Source organism: Anser cygnoides, chromosome 8, assembly GCF_040182565.1.
Source record: "Anser cygnoides isolate HZ-2024a breed goose chromosome 8, Taihu_goose_T2T_genome, whole genome shotgun sequence".
In the NCBI taxonomy this organism is placed as follows: domain Eukaryota; kingdom Metazoa; phylum Chordata; class Aves; order Anseriformes; family Anatidae; genus Anser; species Anser cygnoides.
In genome coordinates this window covers 19,672,728-19,695,795 of record NC_089880.1, presented here as the reverse complement: position 1 = coordinate 19,695,795, position 23,068 = coordinate 19,672,728, and the positions used below count along the sequence as shown (strand labels likewise).

At 37.3% G+C, this 23,068-nt stretch overlaps 1 long non-coding RNA gene across 4 annotated transcripts in view; it reads right to left on the bottom strand.

Annotated features, from left to right (window-relative positions):
• Positions 1-1,697: 1,697 nt before the first annotated feature.
• LOC106033976 (uncharacterized) overlaps positions 1,698-23,068 on the bottom strand; it is a 62,544-nt gene continuing 41,173 nt past the window's right edge. For 2 of the 4 annotated variants that reach the window (XR_010833242.1, XR_010833245.1), the window contains 4 exons: positions 14,968-15,009; positions 13,793-14,039; positions 11,578-11,759; positions 1,698-5,487 (listed from right to left, as the gene is read on the bottom strand). This is a non-coding gene — a long non-coding RNA (uncharacterized lncRNA). Of the gene's footprint in view, positions 5,488-11,577; positions 11,760-11,969; positions 12,348-13,792; positions 14,040-14,967; positions 15,010-23,068 lie in introns of all 4 variants that reach the window. The other 2 variants (XR_010833244.1, XR_010833243.1) reach the window with 2 other exon arrangements.

Sequence of the window (23,068 nt, the reverse complement as noted above, 5' to 3'; positions counted from 1 at the left end):
AAGACTTCCTTTAGATCTTCCCTAGCCACCAAAGTGGTTACCTTTCCTTCCGTGTACTAAATCACCCAGAATAATGCTGACGTCTTGTCAATCTTGCAATGGGAAAAACTATAAATAGTTTTAGCTGTAACAGCCCCTATTTATATACTGGATTAGAGTGAACATGAATTGAAAATAGAAAATGTCATGAAAGGAAAGAATCTGACTTCTCAGATGTCCACAGCAAATCTCTGCTGTCTGTTGAATGTCATTCTTTTACTGATGGTAAATATCTATGTATTTATGAAAATCAGATACAGGTCTATCTATTTATATAGGTATTTTTTCATGTATTTCTATATGTATGCTTTCACATAAAAGTGTGTATGTGCCCTTGCCTGTAAGAATTGCATAAGAAAACTGATTAGAAAAATAAAACTATTGACCCTGATCCATTTGTGGTTTTCAGCTTTGTATGCTATGCAATTATTTGCACAGATTTCATACCGATGTCAATGAAAACTGTATGCGAGCAATGAATGCATGATATACAATAGAAACTTATTATTTATAGCAGAGTTTTACTTCTTCATAAATACTATTTAAGCTAGCCACTAAAATATGAAAATATAGAGGTGGTCCTGACAATGCCAGCAAGCATTTCATGTTATTAAAAATGTTTCTAGCTCTGGTTCTTCAAAGCACTTATGTATATGCTTATGAATATGCTTCCATATTACTACAAATTTAAGTTCTTGCTGAGTGAGGCTGAAATTCTGCATTTTTTTTACATATATACTTAACATTCTAGTGGCAAAACAAAAAAACAAACAAACAAACAACAGCAATACAAACAAAAAACCCCACCACTTCTTTAAGTCTTATACAAATGATTTACGAAAGTTTTTGAATTTTCATCTTTGCTCTGCTGAGCTGCAAAGCAGTTATCAGACCCCATTGTGAACACTTTGGAAAAACACAGCCTCGTTGACAAATTAGTAGTATTTGGTGCTAATATTACTAATTCAGTATTTGAAAGGGCTACTCACTGGGGAAAAATAACATGTTCTCTAAGTCACAGGAGAAACTAGGGAGATAGTTAATGGGTGTTGGCTGTGCTGCACATACTGTGCACAATGCTGCTCACATTGCAGCTGACTGACTGCCAATAGATGTGGAAGTAATTGTCAACAAGATTTATTGTTACTTTCACATTTATACAGTTAGAGAGGAAAGGTTGAAAGAGTTTTGCGAAGTTCAGTGCTGACTTCTACTGAACCATGGCAACACACACTGATTAGCACTAATGCATGTCACTGAAAGAATTTTGCATCTTTGGAGGCCTCAAAAGTCATTCTTTCTTGTCAGAGCAAAATCCCCCACAATCCTCAGTAATTTTCTTCTGAGATCAATACCTAAGCTCTGACTTTAGTTCTAGCTCACAAACTACCAATTTTTCAGAGTACAACTGGAGTTGGAAACCCCAGACATTTTAACACAATTAGGACATTCAGGGGTAATTAAAAAGTAACCACTAGACAGAAACAGATGGATTTTACTTGAAATTAAGGATTGTAAGTTTGGGGTGTAGAGGGTGAGGCACTGGATCATCTTTGCAAAGTAAAGACTTTAGTTCACCGGTTTGAAACAGCATAACGCACATTATACAAATGTATAAACTCCGGAGGCATGAATTTCAACGAATGCTTTTTTTTTTTTTTTTTTTCAGCTTCTGTTCCTGTGGTTTACGCTTCCAGAGAATGTTTTTAACCTAGCTTCACTAAGGCAAAACTGTCTGATTTGCATATAATTTTGTGTGTGTGCATATCTATATGTATTCTAACTTTAAAAGACTAGATTTATTTTACCAAATGCTACAAAATTCAATCAGAAACCAAGACTCAATATCTTGGCATTTTTGTGTCTATCCATAAGAGAGCAAAAAGTTTCATTTTGATGGCTCTTTGTATTGTCTTGTTTGAATCTCAGGTGGTTTTATTTTTTTGTTTCAGATGGAAATCAACTAAGGTGAACTTAGTTAAGTTTTTGCTTTTAAAAGATATCTCCAACTCTGGCATCTTGTTAACTAGCAGCTCAAGACACAGACTCTGACAGGCAATACACAACCTGACTCTTTCAAATATTTCTGCGACGAGAGGAGGGGCTACATCAGAGGATTTACCCAGTGCTTCCAGATGTTGCCACAGTCTGTATCAAGATCTCTGAAAGCAAATAGGGAAGAGATTTAGGCCCAGTTATTATGTGTGAAACATACTCCTTCAACCATGCACAGATACATCTGTGCAATTACCCTATCTGTGATGAAGATAATTAACTGCTCAGTCTCTGAGGTGGACACCTACTTGTTCATTTAGCAGGATATTTTGTCAGTTTGTGTGCACATAATTAGTGCTATTAAAGTCTCCATTTCAGACAGTACTGGTACTGATAATATTTTATTTTATTGTACTTTTAAAGTTCACTGTAGCTAAAGGCAGCAAGAGCGTTTAGAAATGCTTCCTGGAAGCACATTTTTGTTTGGTCGCAGTTCTGTACCTGCCTATTTGGAAGCATGACCCTAATCTGAAAGCTAGGTATGCAAACATATGCTAGGCAAACAGCTGATAAAAGTCTTGCATTCATTTGTTTCTTGCCAAAGAGGGTACAGTTCATTATAAACTAATAATAATAATAAAAAAAATCTCTTCACAAAACTTGATCTTGTCTTCCAATTTCAGGTGGCATTTCCAGGCACTGTCGCAAATGTTTAGAGAATTATCTTAGTAATGAAGGACATCTGGATAAAGAACAAGAGTGTCAGAAAACTGGACAGGAAAACAGTTATGGCAGTTTTGGATTGCAGTAGCTCTAAAATGTCCTAACAAGTACTAATAAATAAATAAATAAATAACAACACAACAATAACAACAACAAAACAACATTTCAGATAAGGGACCTGTTTATCTAAACATTATTTACATGGAAATCACTTTTTTTTTTTTTCTTTTCAGGAAGACATCTGAAATTATAATGCCAGTTTCAAAAACTATATTTTACTACTTAGAAGAAAATGAAAACTTAGAAGACAATGAAAAAATCTGTTGTTAATTAGCCAAATGCTGTTACAAGATACAATATAGAAAAGAGTCTGAACACATTCTTGTGAAAGTAATGGATTGCAACCTCAGTGTTGAATGCTCCTGACAAATAGATTTGGCCTAAAGGTGAAAACATTTTATATCTATGTCCTTCTCTCTTTTATGATTTCCCCTGTTTTTCAAAATACCTACTACTTTATATTACTCTACATAACCTCTATACTCTTATTTCTCCAAAAATATATGAAAATATTGTATTTGAAAATAAGGTTATAAATGTTATCTATGTACAGGAAATATGACTGCTTTTTTCACAAATGCTGAGAGCTCCATAGTCCAAGTACTGAACACGCATTGACACACACACACACACAAACGAATCGCCTCTCCAAATCTGCCTACACTGCCTGTCCCCAGGGTCACTAACAAGCCATACACCCTCAGGCAAATTTAGTCTCTTATAGTCAAATAGTTCCCAGAATTAGCAGAAGTCTGAATAATGTGGAGTGCTGAGAAATCATTGATGACTTGGGTATCTGCATGGGATCGCATGAGCCAGAATGAGAGCACTCATGCAGCTGTAAGAGAATCAGAAGATAATGCAAGGTAAAACAGAGTATTAACAAGGGTAATTTCTGAGAGAATGAGGCCAGAGGGCTAGGTAAATGCTGCATTGCCATAGTGCCCAGAAGAGACTTCTTCTGGCCCTTCGATCTAATAGTTCTGTGTCATGCATATGAAATACATAAAAATTGGCTACAGAAGGATATGCTAAGTTGAGCTGTTCAAACTTTGTGGGTTTGGATAACAAAAATATGTGCCAATTACTTTCTCCCCTAGAGAATCAAATCCAAAGCTTCATCAGATTTTCCTGAACAGCCTTGCAGACTGATAACAGGACATTATTTGGTCCTCATCCCAGGTGAGGAGATGAGATACTCCTACTACTAACAAATAATAATCAGCAAAGTTTTCCTTGTCAAAGGTTAAAATCCCGATTTATTTCAGGGCTCACATCACCTGTACCCCAATATTTAAGTGCTCTAGTTCAAACAACAAAAAAAAATGTTTAATGTTGTAAGAAAACTTCAAAGGAGTCAAATCCTATATCCTTGAATATTACTGTAAGCTAATTGGTAGAAACCTAACAGCCTCAAAAAAGAAGTGCATTTGTTGGGCCATTAAACATAATTTGTATGGGTAGAGATACAGTTGGCCAAATTTACAAAGAAGTCAAGCAATGCAACAAACGATTCAGGAAACAAAAATAAACACACAACAAAAATATTTACTATGACTTGGTTTTGGTTTTAAGATAGCATTACAGGTCTCTCTCATCAGGCCTACCTCTTAGAGGCAGTGAGGGAAGAGCTATATTCGTTACAAAGAACCAGTGTAGCACATACTGCTGTTTGGCAGCTGGATGGCATTAATGCTGAGTAATGCAGAAAGTTTCCAGAGATAACATCTTCATTAGCAGGACTACAGGGTCCTACACTGGCTTGCTTTTAGGCCCACTAGGCTGAAACGCAAATACTACAGATGCAGCCTTTGGATATCCTGAACAATTTTGTTCCATGTTTGCTGTAAAGAAAGAAAAAAATGTTGAGGCATAAAAAAATAATCTGGTGACTGATGCAGACAATCATCCAGTGCCCTGTTTTTCTGTCTCCCAAGCATGTCTGAGGCATTCAACTGTCTGACATCAGCCCCTCACCCCCCTGCTCACCTTCCCTTTTTATGTGTCAGTAAAAACCTAGTACAGATAAATTAAGGTAGTTCAGAGCGTATCCCTTGGTTTCATCATCTCCTCAGTTACTAGCCATAGGACAGATTACAATTTCACAGATGCTAGGAAAGGAGATATTATAGGAAAGCAGTAGTGCCACTACAGATAAGGTTAAGATGGCACTTCCATTAAAAACACCTATTTTCAGTGGCTTATAACTTCAGGCTACAAATTTCTCTCAGGCTGAAACCTGGCATATTTGGGCTCAGGTTGGTAATGGCTTTCCCTGTCTCCTCAGACCATTTTGATTAGGTGTTTGCGATACGAGAATGCAAACAAATATATGTCTCTGGTGGTTTGAAATGGCACTGAAATACCTTTGTTTTGTGAAAGAACCGGAGGGCAGGATGTTCCTGTCATTCTAGCACCCATTTTACTCTCGGCTATTTCCCCCAAAAGATCATTTTAAAGTGACAAAATTCACATCATTATTTCCAAAAGACGTTCAGGAGAGTTGAGGGGTATGCTTCTTGCTGATGTGCTCTGAAGGACATCCTGCGGCCCTCTCGGTGCCGGGAGCTCGCCGTGCTCGCTGGGGCCGTGCTGTCTGGGCCAGGGCTGTGATGAACCCGCCTCCCCCAGCAGGACAGCATTTCGGGGAGTTCAGTATCTTGACCAAAACTTCCACATTTTGGAAGAAGGAAAAAAACAAGCATTGTTATATAGCACACAGACCTCATTATTTTAATGAGGCATTCATTCTAATTGTCTAATTATTTTGAATTCTACCTCATTATTAAAATCCTGTTTTTTCACTCTGATCTTTAATGAAGGATGTAATGAAATCCCTAAATACAGTATAGCTTTTTTTAACTTTTTTTCCTTTCTTTTTTTTTTCCCCTGCTGTCTTCTCTTCTCATAAAGTTTAGATTTTTATTTTTATTTTTATTTTTTTTGCCAAGGATAACAATTTTTCACCAATCTTCCAAAACAATAATGTACAGAAACCTACTTGCCTGTCTGTCTTCCTGTCTGTCTTCATTCATCTCTTTAACCAGCTGTTTAAGAAATAAGCATCTGCAATAAGCCTTTTGAATGAGTATTGTTTTATGAGGTAAAACACAAATTCTGCGTTATGTTTTCCTTTGTATTTCACAAATACCAAGATATGTGCTGAATTACTTTATCACAACCAGTGCATGACCTTTCTATTCTTTTAATGAGCTGAGAGGATGTTGTATCAATCAAAGCATATTTTTAAAGAGTCAGACTCACAGCGGACAGAGTACAAGAGGACAAAGAACTGGAAACAGGAAGAGGAGAGAAAGAAAAGGCATACCAACATCTGGACAGGGAATATAAAAATGACTGAACATCAGTTACTGATATTTTTCATTAAAATATGTATATATATATTTCTGATTACCTTCATCAACTTAATTTTGCCAGCATATCTAGTACACACTACAATGCCTTTGTAGTTCTGAAACATGTGGTATGTACATTCTTCAGGATTCTGGTCTGTTGTAAATGTGCTATGTGCACTCCTCAGGACAATGGGCCCAGATATGCTGTAGAGAGGAAGCAGTATGGATGGCATTGCATTAACTAAATCTCCCTAAAGTCTCTTAGGGACATTGTAGTGATATTTATTTTAGACAGCAGACATTCAGGTATAGACAGCAGTATGAAGCATATGGAAGGAGGTGACATCCTTCTTACTCTGGTCACTCCCAACTCAAAACATTTGGCAGGATTGGAAAGAGACCAAAAAAAAAAAAAGAAAGAGAGAGAGAGAGAGAGAGAAAGAAAAGAGGGTGGGTTATGAAAAATTGGAACAATAATGGCAGAACAAGAACATTAGGAAATTCCTACATGGAACATACCCAACAGAAAGACACCCACTGAAACAGAAAAGCCATAAATTAAATATATGCATATACTGTACTGTGAGAGTACATCAGCAGTGACTGCAGTACACCAGAGAGATACCCACACCAGCTTTAAACTAGTGAGCCAGGGCACTGCCAGCAGTCAGCTACGGCAGCACAGATCTCAGCATGAGCTAATTTACCCAGCTTCTCAGCAAAGTAAATTGGCTGTGCTGAGCTCAGTGCTGCCTTGGTTAGATTGTTACCAGTGTTTGAATTTAAATCTAGCTCAGGTTTCTCTGCATTACACTGCAGGCACTTGACTGATTGCTGGGTAAACCTACCGAAAGACTTGTAGAAAGACAGTTTTTAGATAAATTGTACACCTATGGAACTCCTAAAAATATTATTTAGTTAACAGTATAGTGCAGTAAGACTCTGCTCCAAATACTAGCCGCAGAGGCAGTAGGAACATTCAAGGTAGTCTCACAGAGAATGAAATTGCAAAGGCTATAAAGAAGAGATATTATTATGCTTCAGGGTATAAACCCCAATTTAAAGCTCCTTTTAAACTGCTGGTCCATGTAAGGATTGGATGACAATCCCATATGGTGTATTTTACATGGATGACAATCCCGTATGGTATATTTTATATTCCTAATTGGATATCATGATTAAAAGTACCTTTGCAATGATGTAGAAGAATCTTTTCAGTAAGTATAAGCCATCATTATAAAGAGCTAAAAGCCTAAGTCTAATCTGGTAAAAGGAATAACTTTCTAAGTCAATGTGACTATACCAGGAAGAAAAAAAAAAAAAAAAAAAAAAGCAAACAAACAAGCCAAAATTCCCTAACTTAGGAATGTTTAGCATTTAGTTCTAAATCTCCACTCTCAAATGCTGCCATCTATCTCATATGTTAATTTGGTAGTGAATAGATTTGGCTGTTGTGGTTGTGTCAGATGAACGTATGTTACACAAAAATATTCCTTGAAGAGAATATATGCTTTTTTTCTCTTTGTAAGAAGGATTGGCAATGGTTCAGTGGGACTGTGAAAATACTCTCGAATTAGGCATGGGCTGGTGATAATTGTTAGTGAATGAATGTCAATGGGTGAGAGTTGGAAAAAAACCCAACATATAATGGCAGATGATGGTATGTGAAAATGCTGGTTACGCTGACACAGTATCACTCTATCAGACTTTATAAATGCGGGGCAAATTAAATTACATTAAATATATGGTTATTTAACAACAGTCAACCAAACATTTCTTTGCTGGATAGCAAATAAGGCTTGTATTTAACCAAAGATTAGTGCATTCCAATTTTAATACCAATGCAGTTTGTTTTTATTGGAGGATCTAAACAGCACATTATGTTGACATTTCTATTGCGTATTTAATGAACGCATATCAAATATGCATGGCAAATAAATACTGTGTTCCACGTAAACCTTTCCCACACACTCCCTATCTTTTCTGCTTTGAAATGTATTTGTTCTCATAAAAATGCATATCACTACAATGTAACTAAATCTTATTTCAATTTTTTTCCCAGACAAGAAAAAGAAATCTAGATCATTATAAGTACTGCTGTACTGATGCTTTAAAATGTGGCTCTGAACTGTACCTCTGCCTCTCTCTAAACAGTCAGTCTGGTGAGAAAGTACCCTTCTGACAGAAGAGATTAAGGCTATCCAAAACTCCTTAATCTACTGTCCATATAGAACAGTGCTGTACTATTGCAACTGATGCAACCAATAAAAATCAGACCTGGCAGCAGATCCTAACTATGTTCTTCAGCCTTCCTCGCTAAATGTTTCTTTGTGCTCAGCAAGACCAGAGGAACACTTTGTTTGATAGCAGCTGGTTAGCTCTAAGTACAGGGGTACATTTTCACCACAGTGTTCAACTTTCCTGGATAAAACATTCATCACTCACATCCCAATGGATTCTAGCTGAAATTTACTTCATTTGGAATTATAGGGGATGTGGAAATATTTGTCGGGTGTTTACTATGTAGGAGACTAAAATGTTGTCTCTATTTAAAGGACTATTTAAACATACTGGGAAAAATAATGTATAAAGAATACATAAACATATTTCTACTGCACGTATCTTCTGGCTACTTGTAAACAAGTCTAAAGTTATGAGAATTGTTCCAAGTTTAATTTTAAATGACATAATCTCATGTATCAATTTAGCACTTAGGTGCCCTGAATTTCTTACTGTTTCTCTTGAGAAAAAGACAATTCCTTTATCTGTGCAAAGACATTAACATAAAGAGAGTAATTGCTATTTTTTTCCTTTTCTCTTTTCTTTTCCTTTTTTGATTCACGAGGGCTTTCCAAATAATATTGCAGATTTTTTAAAGGAAAGACAAACATTGTATTTCTTTGGTATCTTTGAGTCCAGAAACAACAAAAAACAGATTCCTTTGCTCCATGGATTCTGAAACGAATGCTTATTTCTGCACATCTTCAGCTTCTGGTATTTATAAAGGAACTTTAACGCTAGTCTGCCTAGTAATTCACTATGGGATGTCTTTATATACCACTGACAGTAATACGACTCATTTTGGGTGATTAACTTAACCCCCAGTATTGCAAGTGCCTTGCTACATTAGCATATCTTTCAAGGAATAGTTGCAATGTGAGAAAATTGCCTGTAGGATTATTTGCAACTAGGAACCTGTGAAATGTAAAATAAAATTGAAGACTATAAAGTAAAACATCAAAGCTACCTAAAATATTAATAGCCAGTACTCCAAAAAGTAATTTAGAAGAATTGTATGAGGGAGTGAAAATTACTAATTTAAAAACAGATAGCCTTGGCAAAATAAAGTCAGAAGTTTAGAACAAACAATAGATAATACAAATTCATTGTATACACAATATGAAAAGAATGCAAGCAGCACAAGCAGCCTCACCAGCTAAAGAAGTCTGGGACAAAAATGCCTGACCAAGCAAGCAAGGAGATCTGCACAAACAAAACAACAAAGTTGCAGTATATTGAATTTAGGCTTCTGTAGAGAAAGAAAAACAAGTACTCTTTAATCCATCTAGTTTTCTGTTACATTTTCATTCTAATTGAACACAGACAGAATTTGCGGGCAGAAGGATTTTCGTTTTAATTGATGCATTCGGAGCTGAGAGACATTGTCACGCTGTTCCAAATCATGTTTTCACCTGCTCTGTGTGGGGCAAACCGTGTTGGAAGTTTCAGTCGGTTTTCTGTGGGAGATTACAGGCTTCAAAGCTAACATTGTGAAACCTGTTTCCCTTTTGATATGCACTTCTTCTTTTAATAAATTTCAGAACAAAGCAATAAACTTAGATGAATCATAAAGGCACAGAAAATAGAAGAAAAAGTCTTTAGTCTTGAATCAGGGCCCAATTCTGCATGACATGTGACGGAACTTCGAGTAGGATTCGTGTTTAATCTTCTTATGGAACCACTGCCTCAGAGAAGATCTTATGTGCTTACATTGCTTACTGCTCAGGGAGTGAATGCCGGGCCAAGAGCAGGACTGTGAACTAACTCCGCGTGAGTCCTTCCGGCTGCCAACCATCCGGGGCTGCCCAGCATCTGAACACTTTGCTCAGAATTACACAGACCTGAAGGTGACTTAAAAGGCCCTATAAAATTCATGGCACATTCAAAACTACTCCAAGTTGCACAGAACACCTGCAAGTGAAAGCAATGGGACTATTCTGTCCTTGTCTGCTCTTGACTTTGTACGAGGTGATTCCAGGTCAAAGTCTAGGTAAGAAGCTGTGATTCACTGAAACACACATTTGACTTCTGAAAGTCTTTAATGTGATGTTGCCAGGGCTGTTCAGTGAAACCACATTAATGTCATAGCAGGTGCAGATTTAAACACCACCAGTGAAATATATGCTGTACAGCAAGGAGGAACGGAGCTGAAGAAGTTGCTGTATATCTGGGGTCATTCCCTTACACAGCTGAATACTCCACAGGCATATTTTATCTGTGACGTCCACCCCACCCCCCCCACCCCATTTTTTTTCCTGAAATGGGCAGTGCCCTAATGCTGAAATTTCCCATGATAAAATATTAGTAAATGTTCTAAAAAACAGTCTGTAGAAAACAACATAGTTTTGGTTGAAGGGCACTGACTCAATGAAGAGGTCTTTGCTTAATCTATAATAAGAGTGATCCTGTTATTTTCCTAGACAGCCTATAGTACAGGATGACAAAAACAACTTGTTTGGGAAGTTCCGGTACTTAAAAAGGTAAAGAATTCTACCAGCTGCTTCTAATATGAGAAAAGATTTTTCTACATTAAATACTCCAAACTAAATCCTTGATACTGTTTATTTATTTTTATTTTTTTTAACTTGTGATTAATATATATCAAGGCCCTATATGTAATCATGCTCACATATATCACCAAACAATGTAGATGAAATTATTACAAAAATAGGGTTGATATGACATTTCTAGCTTATGTTTAAGAGTCAGGGAAGGAATCTTTTTCAAACTGACCTATCCATCCAAGTAGCAGATGAAAAAACAATGCCAGCAGCTATTTTCGGATGACCTACTCTGAGTACTGACTGGAATGCAATACCTTAAAAGAAAGGTGCTTTCTACTCCTCTTTGAGCTAAAATGTGTAGAGCAATAAGGGAAAGGCTCCTTAGATTGAATGATTCACTCTCCTATAATAATGTGTGGGGTCTGTTCTTGTTATGCCAGACTTACAAGGTAGCAGAAAACAGCTTTGAAGTGAGTTAACTGAATCATAGGGATTATTCTATGGAGAGCCTACTGCAAAGCTGCTGTATCTTTTTTTCTTTCCTGCCATCTTCCACAAAGAGATTTTTCCTAATGAATGCTGACATTCATCATATTGATAAACTCATGATCCCAGCTAACCTGTATGTCTTCTTTGGACTGCTGGTTACCAGGAACAATTTAGAGCAGCATGAAACAGTTCCAAAGTCTAAATCAGTGTGGGTTGAGGGGTTTCCCAAAATTCTTTCACATCTGTTTACTTCCATGTATAATGAGCTATTTGATCAGAAGTGTTTCACCCATAATGAGGGCAAATGAGTGACCTGCATAGAGAAATTTGTTATAATTACATTGTCCAAGCATACATTCAAACAAAAGAACAGAAAAATAAAAATACCCAGAGATAATACTGTGATTAAACTGAGGCTAAATGGCCACTGATTTATTTCTATTTATTTTGCTATTGATTTCTAAAATCAATTACTTGATGTATACTAGGTATGCTAGACTCTTTACTCAGGAAATATATTCACCAGGATTTCTTGCTCAGAAGTCAGTGCTGATGCAGGCTCTCATCCACTATGAAATGGAAGGTGATGTCAACCTTTTTGTTGTTGCTCTCGTTCAGCTTTACATTTAGTATTAACCGTAGCTATGCTTCTGTCAGATCTGAAACACTGTGTGCAGTGTTGCCTTCTGCAGATCTGTGATCCTGATGCTGGTGGCCACACAGATGCCCAGACTATCTCACGGAGGCTCGTGCAGTCCTTTCAGAAGCTGAATATTTCAGAAATGCATCCGTATACTGACTGGTTCACCTTTCCTCTGGGTGTGATGCATTTTGTGAGGCTGCCTGCTCTCTCCCACACTTGTGGTCTGACTGCTCCAAGCACTGGGCATCCACGTACCCACTGAAAGCAGTGAGAAACACAAGCGCTGTGAAAAATTCAGCCATTTGCTTTGAAATCATGTGCAAGATTTATATTGTTACCTTACTTTTTTTGCTAGCCAGGGTAGCCAGCACAAAAAAGGCTTGCAACTTGGAAGGGTTTTTGCTTTGTTTTATTTTTATTTCTGAGAACTTCCATTCTATTCAGGACCATACAATTCTATGACTGTAAGAAATACTTGTTACTGAAGTACATGACATTCCTATAAGAATTTGCAGACACTTGACTTCTGTGTGCATGTTGATAACAGTACTATTTATTACAGAAGCCTAAAGTGTCTCTTTGAAAAGAAATTACCAAACATAATATTTCTCTTTGTACAAAAATATCCTGTAAAAAGATTATTTTCATGAATAGCATCACTTTGCTTCAATTTATATGGCTATTTGCAATTTCTAAAGAACCTTTTAGATAGATCTCATTTCTATGAGGATTTGATAAGACAACTCAGAGGAAATAATAAACAGATTCTATTTATAATGGACTTGCTAACTAGCACTCAGAAAAGGCTTTTATGGGTGAGGTCTTTACTTTGAATTGATCTTCACTGGGATAAAACTATTATCATAGGATCCTGTTCAGTCCATAAGTATGCAGGGATTTGATTCTATCTGAAAACAGATCTAAGGAGAAAATTCAATGCTTCATGGAACAGTAGGTGATGTTAGCATACTGGTGTTTCCATTAAAAATAATATTTTGAAAACTAAGTGACTGTTTTCTCCATTTCAGGATTCTTGGAGAGACCTCATAATGTTGTACCTACAATGTCAGAATACTTTATCAGCTGGTAATATTCATACCTAACCAGTTTACCAATGAATGAGAACCTAGCCTACTTTTCTTAGATCTCCTATTGTCCTTAATAAGGTTTATTGTATTTATATACTGAGAGGTGAAGCTTTCAGGGGGTCAGTGGGCTTACTTTCACAATTATGGGAAGCACAACCTTCCAAAAAAAATAGCTTAGCATGATTGACTGAGCTAATTGATGATTTGCACATACAAATATTTAGATATTTAATGAGCAGAGGCTCTAGGAGTGACAGTCAAGTTGCCCATGCCTAGTTCATGATGTCCAGTAGAAATGTAGAAAACAGTAAAAAAAAAAAAAAAAAACAGTAAAAAAAACAGTAGAAAAACAGGACTTTTTCTTTCTTCCAAAATGCAACACCCCAGAAGAAGACAGAGCTGGTATGATACTACTAGTGGAAAATTTAACTCTGCAGCCCCATTCCCACTCAATCAGCAAAATTTTTGTTCGTTCATTTGAAGAGCTTGTTTATCTAATCTGATTCTCCCAAGATGCAAGGCTGTGAGAGATCCCTCCTACTTTCCGGTTGTGTGCGGAACATTATCTGTACTGCAGAGACTTGTAACTAGTTTAGATCAACACTAAATTCTTACCTCTGCTCAAGGACCACAAGGAGCTCTCCAAATGTTTTTGAAGACCTGGGGTAGGAAAATGCATGGCAGCTGGGGAGAATATTCACCCTGAATTGGAGGGGGTCCTTTCCCATAGTAGACAGCTGGGTAACTTTGAAAGTTCAAGCGTGAAGTATTCTCCAATACATTAAAGGTTACTGCTTAAGTCTTCCTGCCCCACACAACTGTTACCATCTGATTAGGCTGTCTAGGACAGTCTCAGGAAACACTGCAGAAACAAATGACAAACACATACTTAGAGCAGTTATCTCTAAAACATTACGAAGGAATTGTATCACAGTAGTGTAAAAGAGTGAAAAAAATAAAACACCTTGACTTTAAAAGCTGTTTTTTTTTTTTTTACCACTGCAATTTGTTGAAGAAAATAAAAAGTATAAAACACTTTACCATTATTTTAATGGATACATCATGTTCCCCAGCATCAAAATTACAAAGGTGTAATTTGTTGTATTTATAACCTCTATCCTCATTTGCAGTGAAAATCTTACACATTTTCTGTAAAGAGATTTCACTTGGAATACTTACCTACCTTGCTATTTTGCTCTTATTTATGATTGTTACACATTTTATTCTATTCTTTCTAAGAAAATAAATGGCAAAAGACTAACTCATTATGCATGATCTCATAAAGCTCTCACATTTCTTAGAAAAAAAGGTTTATGCTAAGATTGGTACTGACAAGCCCCTTTTTAATTGTTAGTAATGTATACACAAAGACTACAGTACATATTATAAGTGATAGTGCTGCTGAGGCTATAGTAATTTTCTCTGTATCAGGAGTCCATGGTGTCATTTTGTTCTCTAGAGGATATGGCTTGATTAGGACAGTCCCATTGTTTCATCTGAAATCTCAGCAGATTAATACTTTCATCAGAGCATCAATTTGTCCCACTTTTCTTTTTGCTGCTCTTTGTGAGTGACACAGCCAAAGGAATGCACCTCTTTAAACTGTCATTCAGTTTAACTCCTCCTCTGCAATTATACTGGCATGCATAATACATCATAACAAATTGGATTTTGCAAAGAAGCAACAACAGAAATTATATTTGCTTGTGGCATAAGATAGAAGCTGTTGTAATAGGAGAGGGAGGGGGTGAGTGAGGGATAAAGAAATGTAATGAATTAAAACCACTTACAGAAAACAGCAGTTGCCATTTATTTTCTCGAGAATTCTTCTTCTTTAGCATAAAGACCAATTGCAAAAGTAAAATGGAGGGAAAAAAAAAGAAACATTAAATTAAATAGCATTACAATTAGCAAAGGCTTTATAAAATGAAACACTGTGTTTGTTGTTTCAGCAGGGAGATTTTCTTCTGGCTTTAGAGGTCAAAAAAACCCTGCCTTAGTTCAAGGAAAGCTTTTTGTTTGAACAAAATTTTTTAAAGAGAATTTGAAAATGTAAAGGACTTTTCACCTGATGAAAAGTCCTGCATTGTATAGCACAAATATCTTTACCAGATCTCCTGGCAGGAATAAGGAACTTCCATTTTCCTTTGCTGAGTAAACCCCCCTCCCTCATCTACCAAACGGTGAGGGTCTTCCAATTCTCTTTAAGTCTGGCAGACTCAGTGGCTCATGATCTTCCTCTATGCAAATGATTGCCAGAGTTACTGAAATGGCAACGCAGCATGTCCTCAAGTAGCTGACCAATGCCAACAACACACCCCCAGAGTGCATGGGACTTCAAGACAGTAACCGGATCAGCTGTCTGCTCCAAATCCCTCAGAAAAGCCAAAAGATGCATTTGGCAGGACATCAGCAAAAAGACTTGGTTTACAAAAGAATTTAGATGAAGCAGAGGAATGTTTCCAATGGAATGCTGACACCATTCTAATGCTCTACCTCTGAGATTGTTTTTCTTCAAGATTGTTTAAAATTTAAAATGCCCCCCCCCCCCCCCCCCCCCAACTTCTGTTAACTTCAGTTAATCTCAATTCTATGGCAGGTAACAGAAAAACAGAAAGGGGATGGGGGAGATCAGCTTTGCAGGGACTAGCAAGAATATCTATGTTCTTTGGAAAAATATAGACTTTTTGTATAGTATCTTTGGCTCAGTGTTTAGAAAACATTTTTTTTTTTTTGTGGGTAAAATCTGAACATTTAATGTGGAAATAGAACTGCATTGTTCAGAAGCTTTGCATCCTTTACCTTTTTTTTTTTTTTTTCTTTTAGTGCAGAGGTGTTACTTCAATAACCTGACAACATACTGGTATGCCACAAAAGTGAAAGCAAAGAACAGGAAATAAGTAAACGTGAACACAACAAGAAAAAGCACAAAATCTAAGAACAGTAAATAGTAGCATCTATGAAATCCCAAACTTTTTTGCACACAGATTTCATAGAGTCAGACATTCCTTGGAATGTTTCATTTTGCTTGAGGATAGTAAGTAGCAGTTGTGTAGGTGGTGACTTTGCATGTCACAGCTATAAGTGACCCAGATATATGGGATATCAGTGATAAAGTGATATAAGCTGCAAGTTTAGACAAGTGAACATTTCAAAATACAGGTTAGAGCTATGAAGCACATCTTTATAGATAAAGGATTAATTCTTATCTCCTCTAAAACTATATCGCTCCAACTTTTACCTTAATGATGGACGATAGCTTCAGGGCCATTGCAAGTCCCCACAACACAGAAGCAGTGTTATACCAATTAGGTGGAGAGCAGAAATTAGCAGTAAGATGACAATTTCTAGACTGATCTTAAAATAACCAGGCTCTTTCCTTCCTATAATTAAGCCAAGAAGTTCCTTTTCGATTAGACTGGCAGGTGGATATAGTTATTTCCAATATGTATGTGTATGTCACAGGTGTAGAAATGAATTAAGAACTGGGAAACAGGACAACCTTATGCGAACAGGCAAGTTTGGCTGCCAATTATTTTGGTTGCATTGGCAGACTGCTATGTCAGATACAGCTACAGCCAAAGCTGAGAAAGGTGGTATCTTCATAACACGTACTGTGTTCATCTACAAATCATATTAGGATGCGGCATTTGGTTGCTTACACAATTATTATCATATTAGTGACCATTTTCAAGATGTGCCCTCCAGCTAATGCTTTTCCCACACTAACACTGCTAAAACAAATCACAGATTTCACTATGAGTAAAATGTGTATCTTTTGAGAATGATTAAACAGACTGAAAGCACATTTCTGTAGTTTAGTATCTTCCTGTCACTAGCCTTTCTTGCAGTAAAACTGCATTTTCTTTAATAACCTTTGGCTTGCACATTTATTTTAATACTAATTATGTGATTGTATTGTTACCCAGATAATTGTGGGAGCTGTCAATTAAATTCTCATTTATGTTCAAGCATGAGCCTGTTCTTAGTTCCTTATGCACATGCATGAAAAGAAGTCTGTCTCTTGTAAACTGTAGTTTGCTTGATATATGCAGTTTTTTTCTAGTTTATCAGATATTATTATGCTGAAGACTTCCATCGTCTTCATTTTTTTCTTCAAGGCAGTACTGCATAAGCATGTACTCTATATTCAATTTTTTCAGACCATATTTTAAATTTCTTTTTTTTTTTTAATGTTAAATAAAAAATAATGAAAAATTCCCAGTGGATTATGTCCAAAGATCATGATCAGGTCTGTATCAGGGTAAGATTTTTTAAAATCATTTTTCCCTTCTGTTGAAGGTAGAGAGCATATTCCATGGCACTATTCTTTCTTAACACTATGAAAATACTTCTAAGTGTAGGGCAGGCAGAATACCTGAATGATAATGGGTAGTGCTGTCCACTACATAATAGGGAATTTCACACAGAAAGAAATGAGCTGAGGTTGATCTAGCTGTTCCTGATTGTCATGCTAATCAATGTGCAAAAAATATAGGATCACCGGTAATGATACCAGTCAGAGCAATATTTGTTAGGTTTTTAACATTTCTCTGCATTATATGTGAACCCAAACAGTACAATACAGTGCAGTTCAGAAAATAAAAGAACTTTCCTTTTTGTCCAAATTAAACAGTATATGGACTAGCAGCAATAGGTGGTGAAAAATAAATTACATTTAGAAAAAATACATCAATTTACTAATTTAGAGTGTAATTAACAATAAGAAAATCTACTTATAAGTTTTAGCCTATTGCGTCCCTTTAAGTGTAAGGTGGACCTGCCACTGAAATCAAAGGAAGTTTTGCAGTTGACCTCAACGAATGCTAAGACTCGCACAGCAGATTTTGCAACAGTAATACTTACACTGATCTGGAGTTGTGGATACTTAGGCTTTGCCTGAAAATTAAAGACCAAAAAAGAAGGCTATACTGCCTTGACAGCCTAATTCACAGGCTACATTATCCTGCCCAGAGGTTAAGTGCCCTCAGATTGCAAAAAAAGCTGTAGTTATTTTCTCATAAAATGCAACATATGATACAGATATTTAATGGTCTCTGCAGCTGGTGAAGAGTTAGTCTCAGAGGGCTGGGAGGTTCAGTAACTTCCTTAACTTTTAAATACTTAATGGACCTCCCCAATGAAGCTAGAAATCTTGTGAGACCAGGCTTTTAAAAAATACCCAGTTCTGCTTACTTCTATCCAGATGAGATGTGCCAAGAGAGCAGCTTATATAATTAGATCCATGGTTGATTCTCATTTTCTAAACCTACAAGCTATGCTTGAAATTCTGCAGTACCAGATGCTGTTATTCAGATGTTATTGATTATAGCAAAGATTTGTTTTGAAACCAAACACCCAGTAACGGTAAGGACTTGAGACACACTTACCGCCTTTTTACACGAAAAGAAGACATCCACTGGAAAGCCTCACCAAATCCTATGGGCTGCCTGGCCCAGAGCTGTTAAACAACATTATACCGTCAATGCAGGCGTTTCATCACAACCTGCATCGTAGCGCTTTTGAATTCAATGTCTTTTCTAGCTTAAGAAAAAAGAGCAAAAATAAATAAATAAAAAGAAAAAAAAACAACCTTAGGACATCCCTGACAGACCTAATCAATGCATCATTGTAGCAAGGACTATCATCGTGGTCTAGCTGTGAAGAATTCAAGCAGTGCAGCTGTAGTGGGGCTGACCAGCACATAGACTAAATAAAGAACCATATTGCACACCCTCAAGTGGCAGAGCGGTGGGTAGATGGTTAAAGAGGACAGAAAACTGTTTGAATCCTGGTATGAGTGTTCATGCCAGCCATCCGGATAAACTGGGACTGTTCCCTTTCTCCTTCAAATATGCCATAATTTCCCCAGCCTTAATGATAAGACCACCCTGCATATCCAATTAATTTCAACCATTGTTTGGTGGTAATCTATGCATACTTTAAAATGCTCATAAACAAGATAGATAGACAAAATTTAACCATAAATAAATGAAAGAGTTCCTAATATTCTGCACCTGAAACAACCTAGAGTAAATCTGGACCATGAAACTGAAACAGCTTAGAAATAGCAATGGATCTTTGATCATAAATAGGTGGAAGACATATACACGTTTATTGTCCAAATGCATTCATTCAACATTTGTTTGTGAGAAGATGCCTTTTTTTTTTTTTTAAGAGAAGAGTACATGGATTTCAGTTCAGTCCTTGTCAGAGTAATAATGAGGAGTTTTACTTCATTTGTGGTATCGTACAAGAGTCAATTTTTTCTCCAGTCCTTCTCTATAGTATTCTCAATCACCTAGGTGAATTTCTCAGATTATCTAGACTTATGTCGCAATAAAACAATGAGGGTATTCAGCTTTTCCTATTTTTTTTCCCACAACTCCACTATACAAAGTACTTAGATAAGATCAGTCCATCTATAAAAACACCTGGCTGCACTTGAACCTAAAAAAGACAGAGTGCTGAGGGGCAGAGGAAGACATTATGAAGAATTTGCAGGAAGGGGCATTTGTCTTCGATTGAAAATATTGGCGACAAATTAGCCAGTTCAGTCCAAAGCTTGAGGGCATTTGGATTCCTTGATGCAGCTAAGTTATATAGCAGTATCCGTAAGCAGCAGTTTCTATTATCACTGATTGCTACAAGGCTCCATCCCATCTTGGCAGATGAAGCCCAGCCTTTGGTTATTTACATGTGTCACCTCTCAGCTGGATTACAGCCATATAATTCCTGGGCATGAAGCCATCACACCTTAGGAAACTCCAATTAGAACAAAATGCTGTAATACATGAGCTGCCCTGAGCAAATCTATTCTCTCCTACACTGGCTCCTTATTGATTCTTATATCAAGGAAAATTCTCGGTTACTACTTTTAAGATAAACAGTAGCCTGGGCTCAAGATTTTTAAAGGACTAAATAAAAGTCTGGGATCCAAAACCTTAAAAAACATCTTTACCTGTTTGGTATCAGAGTTACAGGTTGTCTACACAGAAGACAGAACATCCCCAATGACTGAAGACAAAAATTAATTCAGTGCTTTCTTCTGTGATCCTACTGTCTTTACCAAATACTCATTGTCCCCCCCTCCCCCAAAAGAAAAAAAAAGAAAACAAAAGAAAAAAAGAAAAAAAAAAGAAAAAAGCAAGAAGCAAGAAGCAATCAACAATAATACTGCCAAACTCAGCCTCCCCTACACATGCTTTCTTGCCCCTAGGGAGAATATTTTGAGAATAAACAAGAAAATGCAATAAGGAAATAAGAAAAATTAAACAGATGTTTCCTAATAACATACTGAAAAGCACTCGCAAAAGATTAATGAGTGCAGCACAAAGCACAATGCCTGTACAGAACTGAGAGCATGGACTACCTGACCATGTTGTCACGCCTCCAGTCATTTACTTGTTCTTCTTCCTGCACATATCACATCTATGGGTTAAACGGGATTGCTGATGATCTTAGAGGTCTTTTCCAACCTAAATGATTCTATGGTTCTGTAAAAGAGAAGGTGCTGGTGCCTTGACAAAAGCTTCATTACCACCTCTCAGTGTTCACTATCACCCTTCTAAGAAAAGCCCAGCTCCTGGTAGGCAGATGCCTATCTCCAAATTGGCACCAGTGCAGAGCATCTTGGAACAGGCCATGGGACATGGCACTGAGTTTTTGTCTCCCTTGATGATTTTCCCTCCCGGTGCAGTGAGCAAGTTCGAGCTGGTGCCGGAGCAGAGGCTGCAGTCGCTGCCCGGTCACTGCCTGCGCTGCACCTGTTCCGCGCTGAGCGCAGGGCTGCAGTCTCCAGGGTTACCAGCCGGCACCTTTCAAAAGCACTAAATTAACTCTGAAAGAAAGAGATTCCTGTTGCAACTGCGACGCGTGAGGAAACGATGCCAACTCTATGAATGATGAGTGTTCTGCTTGCCATGTTGAAAATGTTTGTCCTGTTGTGCATATCCATAAATTAAGCAGCTGTTATTTTTTTTTTTCAATTAAACACAGCCCTTACAATGCATAATAGGTCATTCAGATGTGTGTCTAATCTGTCTGTCCTCACTAAACAAAAGACTAGATTCAGGCTTACAAACAAGGAGTCAGTTGTAGCACATTCATTTTTTTTTTTTTAAAAGTAAAAAGTAAAAATAAAAAAAGCTGTAGAGCAGAGTTCTAAAAGGATTAACATTGGGAAAAGCTCCAGACCAATAAAATAAATGAGAACAAGTGTGTCCACACTCCAAACTTGATGGCAAAACTTCCTCCCAGTCCTCTGTGCTATTCTAGAGGATAAAACAGGCTTATGTGTAATTAAAAATAACTATGTATTTCCACTTGCTAAAGTGACCTTCAGACCACATACAATTTTTCAATAAGGGACATACAAAATTCTTTGTTAATTTGTTATCTTGGTATTCAGCTGGTATGCAGTTTCCATTGGACAGGTGAAGCTTGTGTCATAGGTCATTAATCAGCAACCATCCCCCTCATACAAGAAAGCACTGCAATTGATCAGTCATCCTTAAATCTCTCTGAAGTTACTGAAACAGCAAGAGTTCAACTTTTCCTAGAATCTGAGAAGCTGAATTTCATTACAAACAAACCACTCTCCTGCCACATAGAGGCTGTATTAGATAACTCAAAGGAAACACTGGGATTCCACGATGCACATAGAATAGCCTGTCCTTTGAATATATTTATTTCTTCCATCCACTCCACTCCCCAACTTCTATGCTGATAAAAGAGCACATCTAATCTTTATGACCTTGAAAGTTGCCTACAGCAAACACCTGTACTTTTCTTATCCATACAAAATGTGATTTTCTTGGGGCTCTTATTCAATAATTTGTGATCAGTGTTTCTTGGAGCAGAGGGCTCCACGGATGATGAAGGCAACATGTGTCAACAAGAGCGACGCCTCCAAGCTGGAGCCTCCATTCCAGCTGAGCTGAGCTTACTGGAGACTGCAAGCAGATGAAGACAGCGTTGAGGGCAGACTTGAGTCGCTAACTTCAGTCTCACTCTAGGGAAACAGTCACAAGCTTAAAAGCAGGTGGACCACAGTTATACCTCTTTATCACGTGCTGCCACCCTGGGAGGCCACAAAGGAACTTCCAGTCTCATCTCCTTTCAGTCCTCATCTCTCTTTTTGCAGTCAGGATGAACTGACTGAACTAACCTAGTATCTGTAGTATTTAATATCCTGTTTGGCTTGGAAACCGTTCGTCCCATTGCTATGAAATGACCAGCTCTCCAAGGCATTGCCTGTTTTCTTCCCTGCAGTTTTGGAGTGGGTAAGGGCTAATGAGACCACAGTAGTTCAGGCATGATCCAGCCAAAAAGCACAAGGAGTCCGGGCAGCTCTCAGATTTCAAGCATGATCTTGGTGTAGTAATTATCTGGGCAATTCTTATTGAATGAATTCCCACCCAAAGGATTTCACACCTCCCAGGGAGAGTCTGGTTTATTAAAAATGCCAAAGGTCTCACACAAACTGAGCATCAACTGGAATAAAAATTTCTTTAACTAAAATTGAAAAAGACAGTTCAGTGATATTTTCACCCAAGTTTGCTACCATTGCTGGTTTTACTGATGTGGGCCTTTTAATCTGCCAGTAAACTTTGTCTTCTGCTAGTGAGAAATGGGACTTAAAAAAAAAAAAAGAAAAAGAAAAAGAAGAAAAAAAAGAAGGGGGAGAGGAGTGGGAAGAAAAGACAAAACGCTGGAGCTTAAGAAATTTTCTTAAAGAGAATTTACTGAAGCTGTTGGCAGCCCTGGTAGTTGGTGACAATTATGTCTGGGGGAATAAATCAATGCTGGAAAAGCTGCAGACTATTAGATGACGTTTTTCTCAGGAGACGGTGTTCAACTATGTCTCCTGGCATTATCATCTTTTCATTG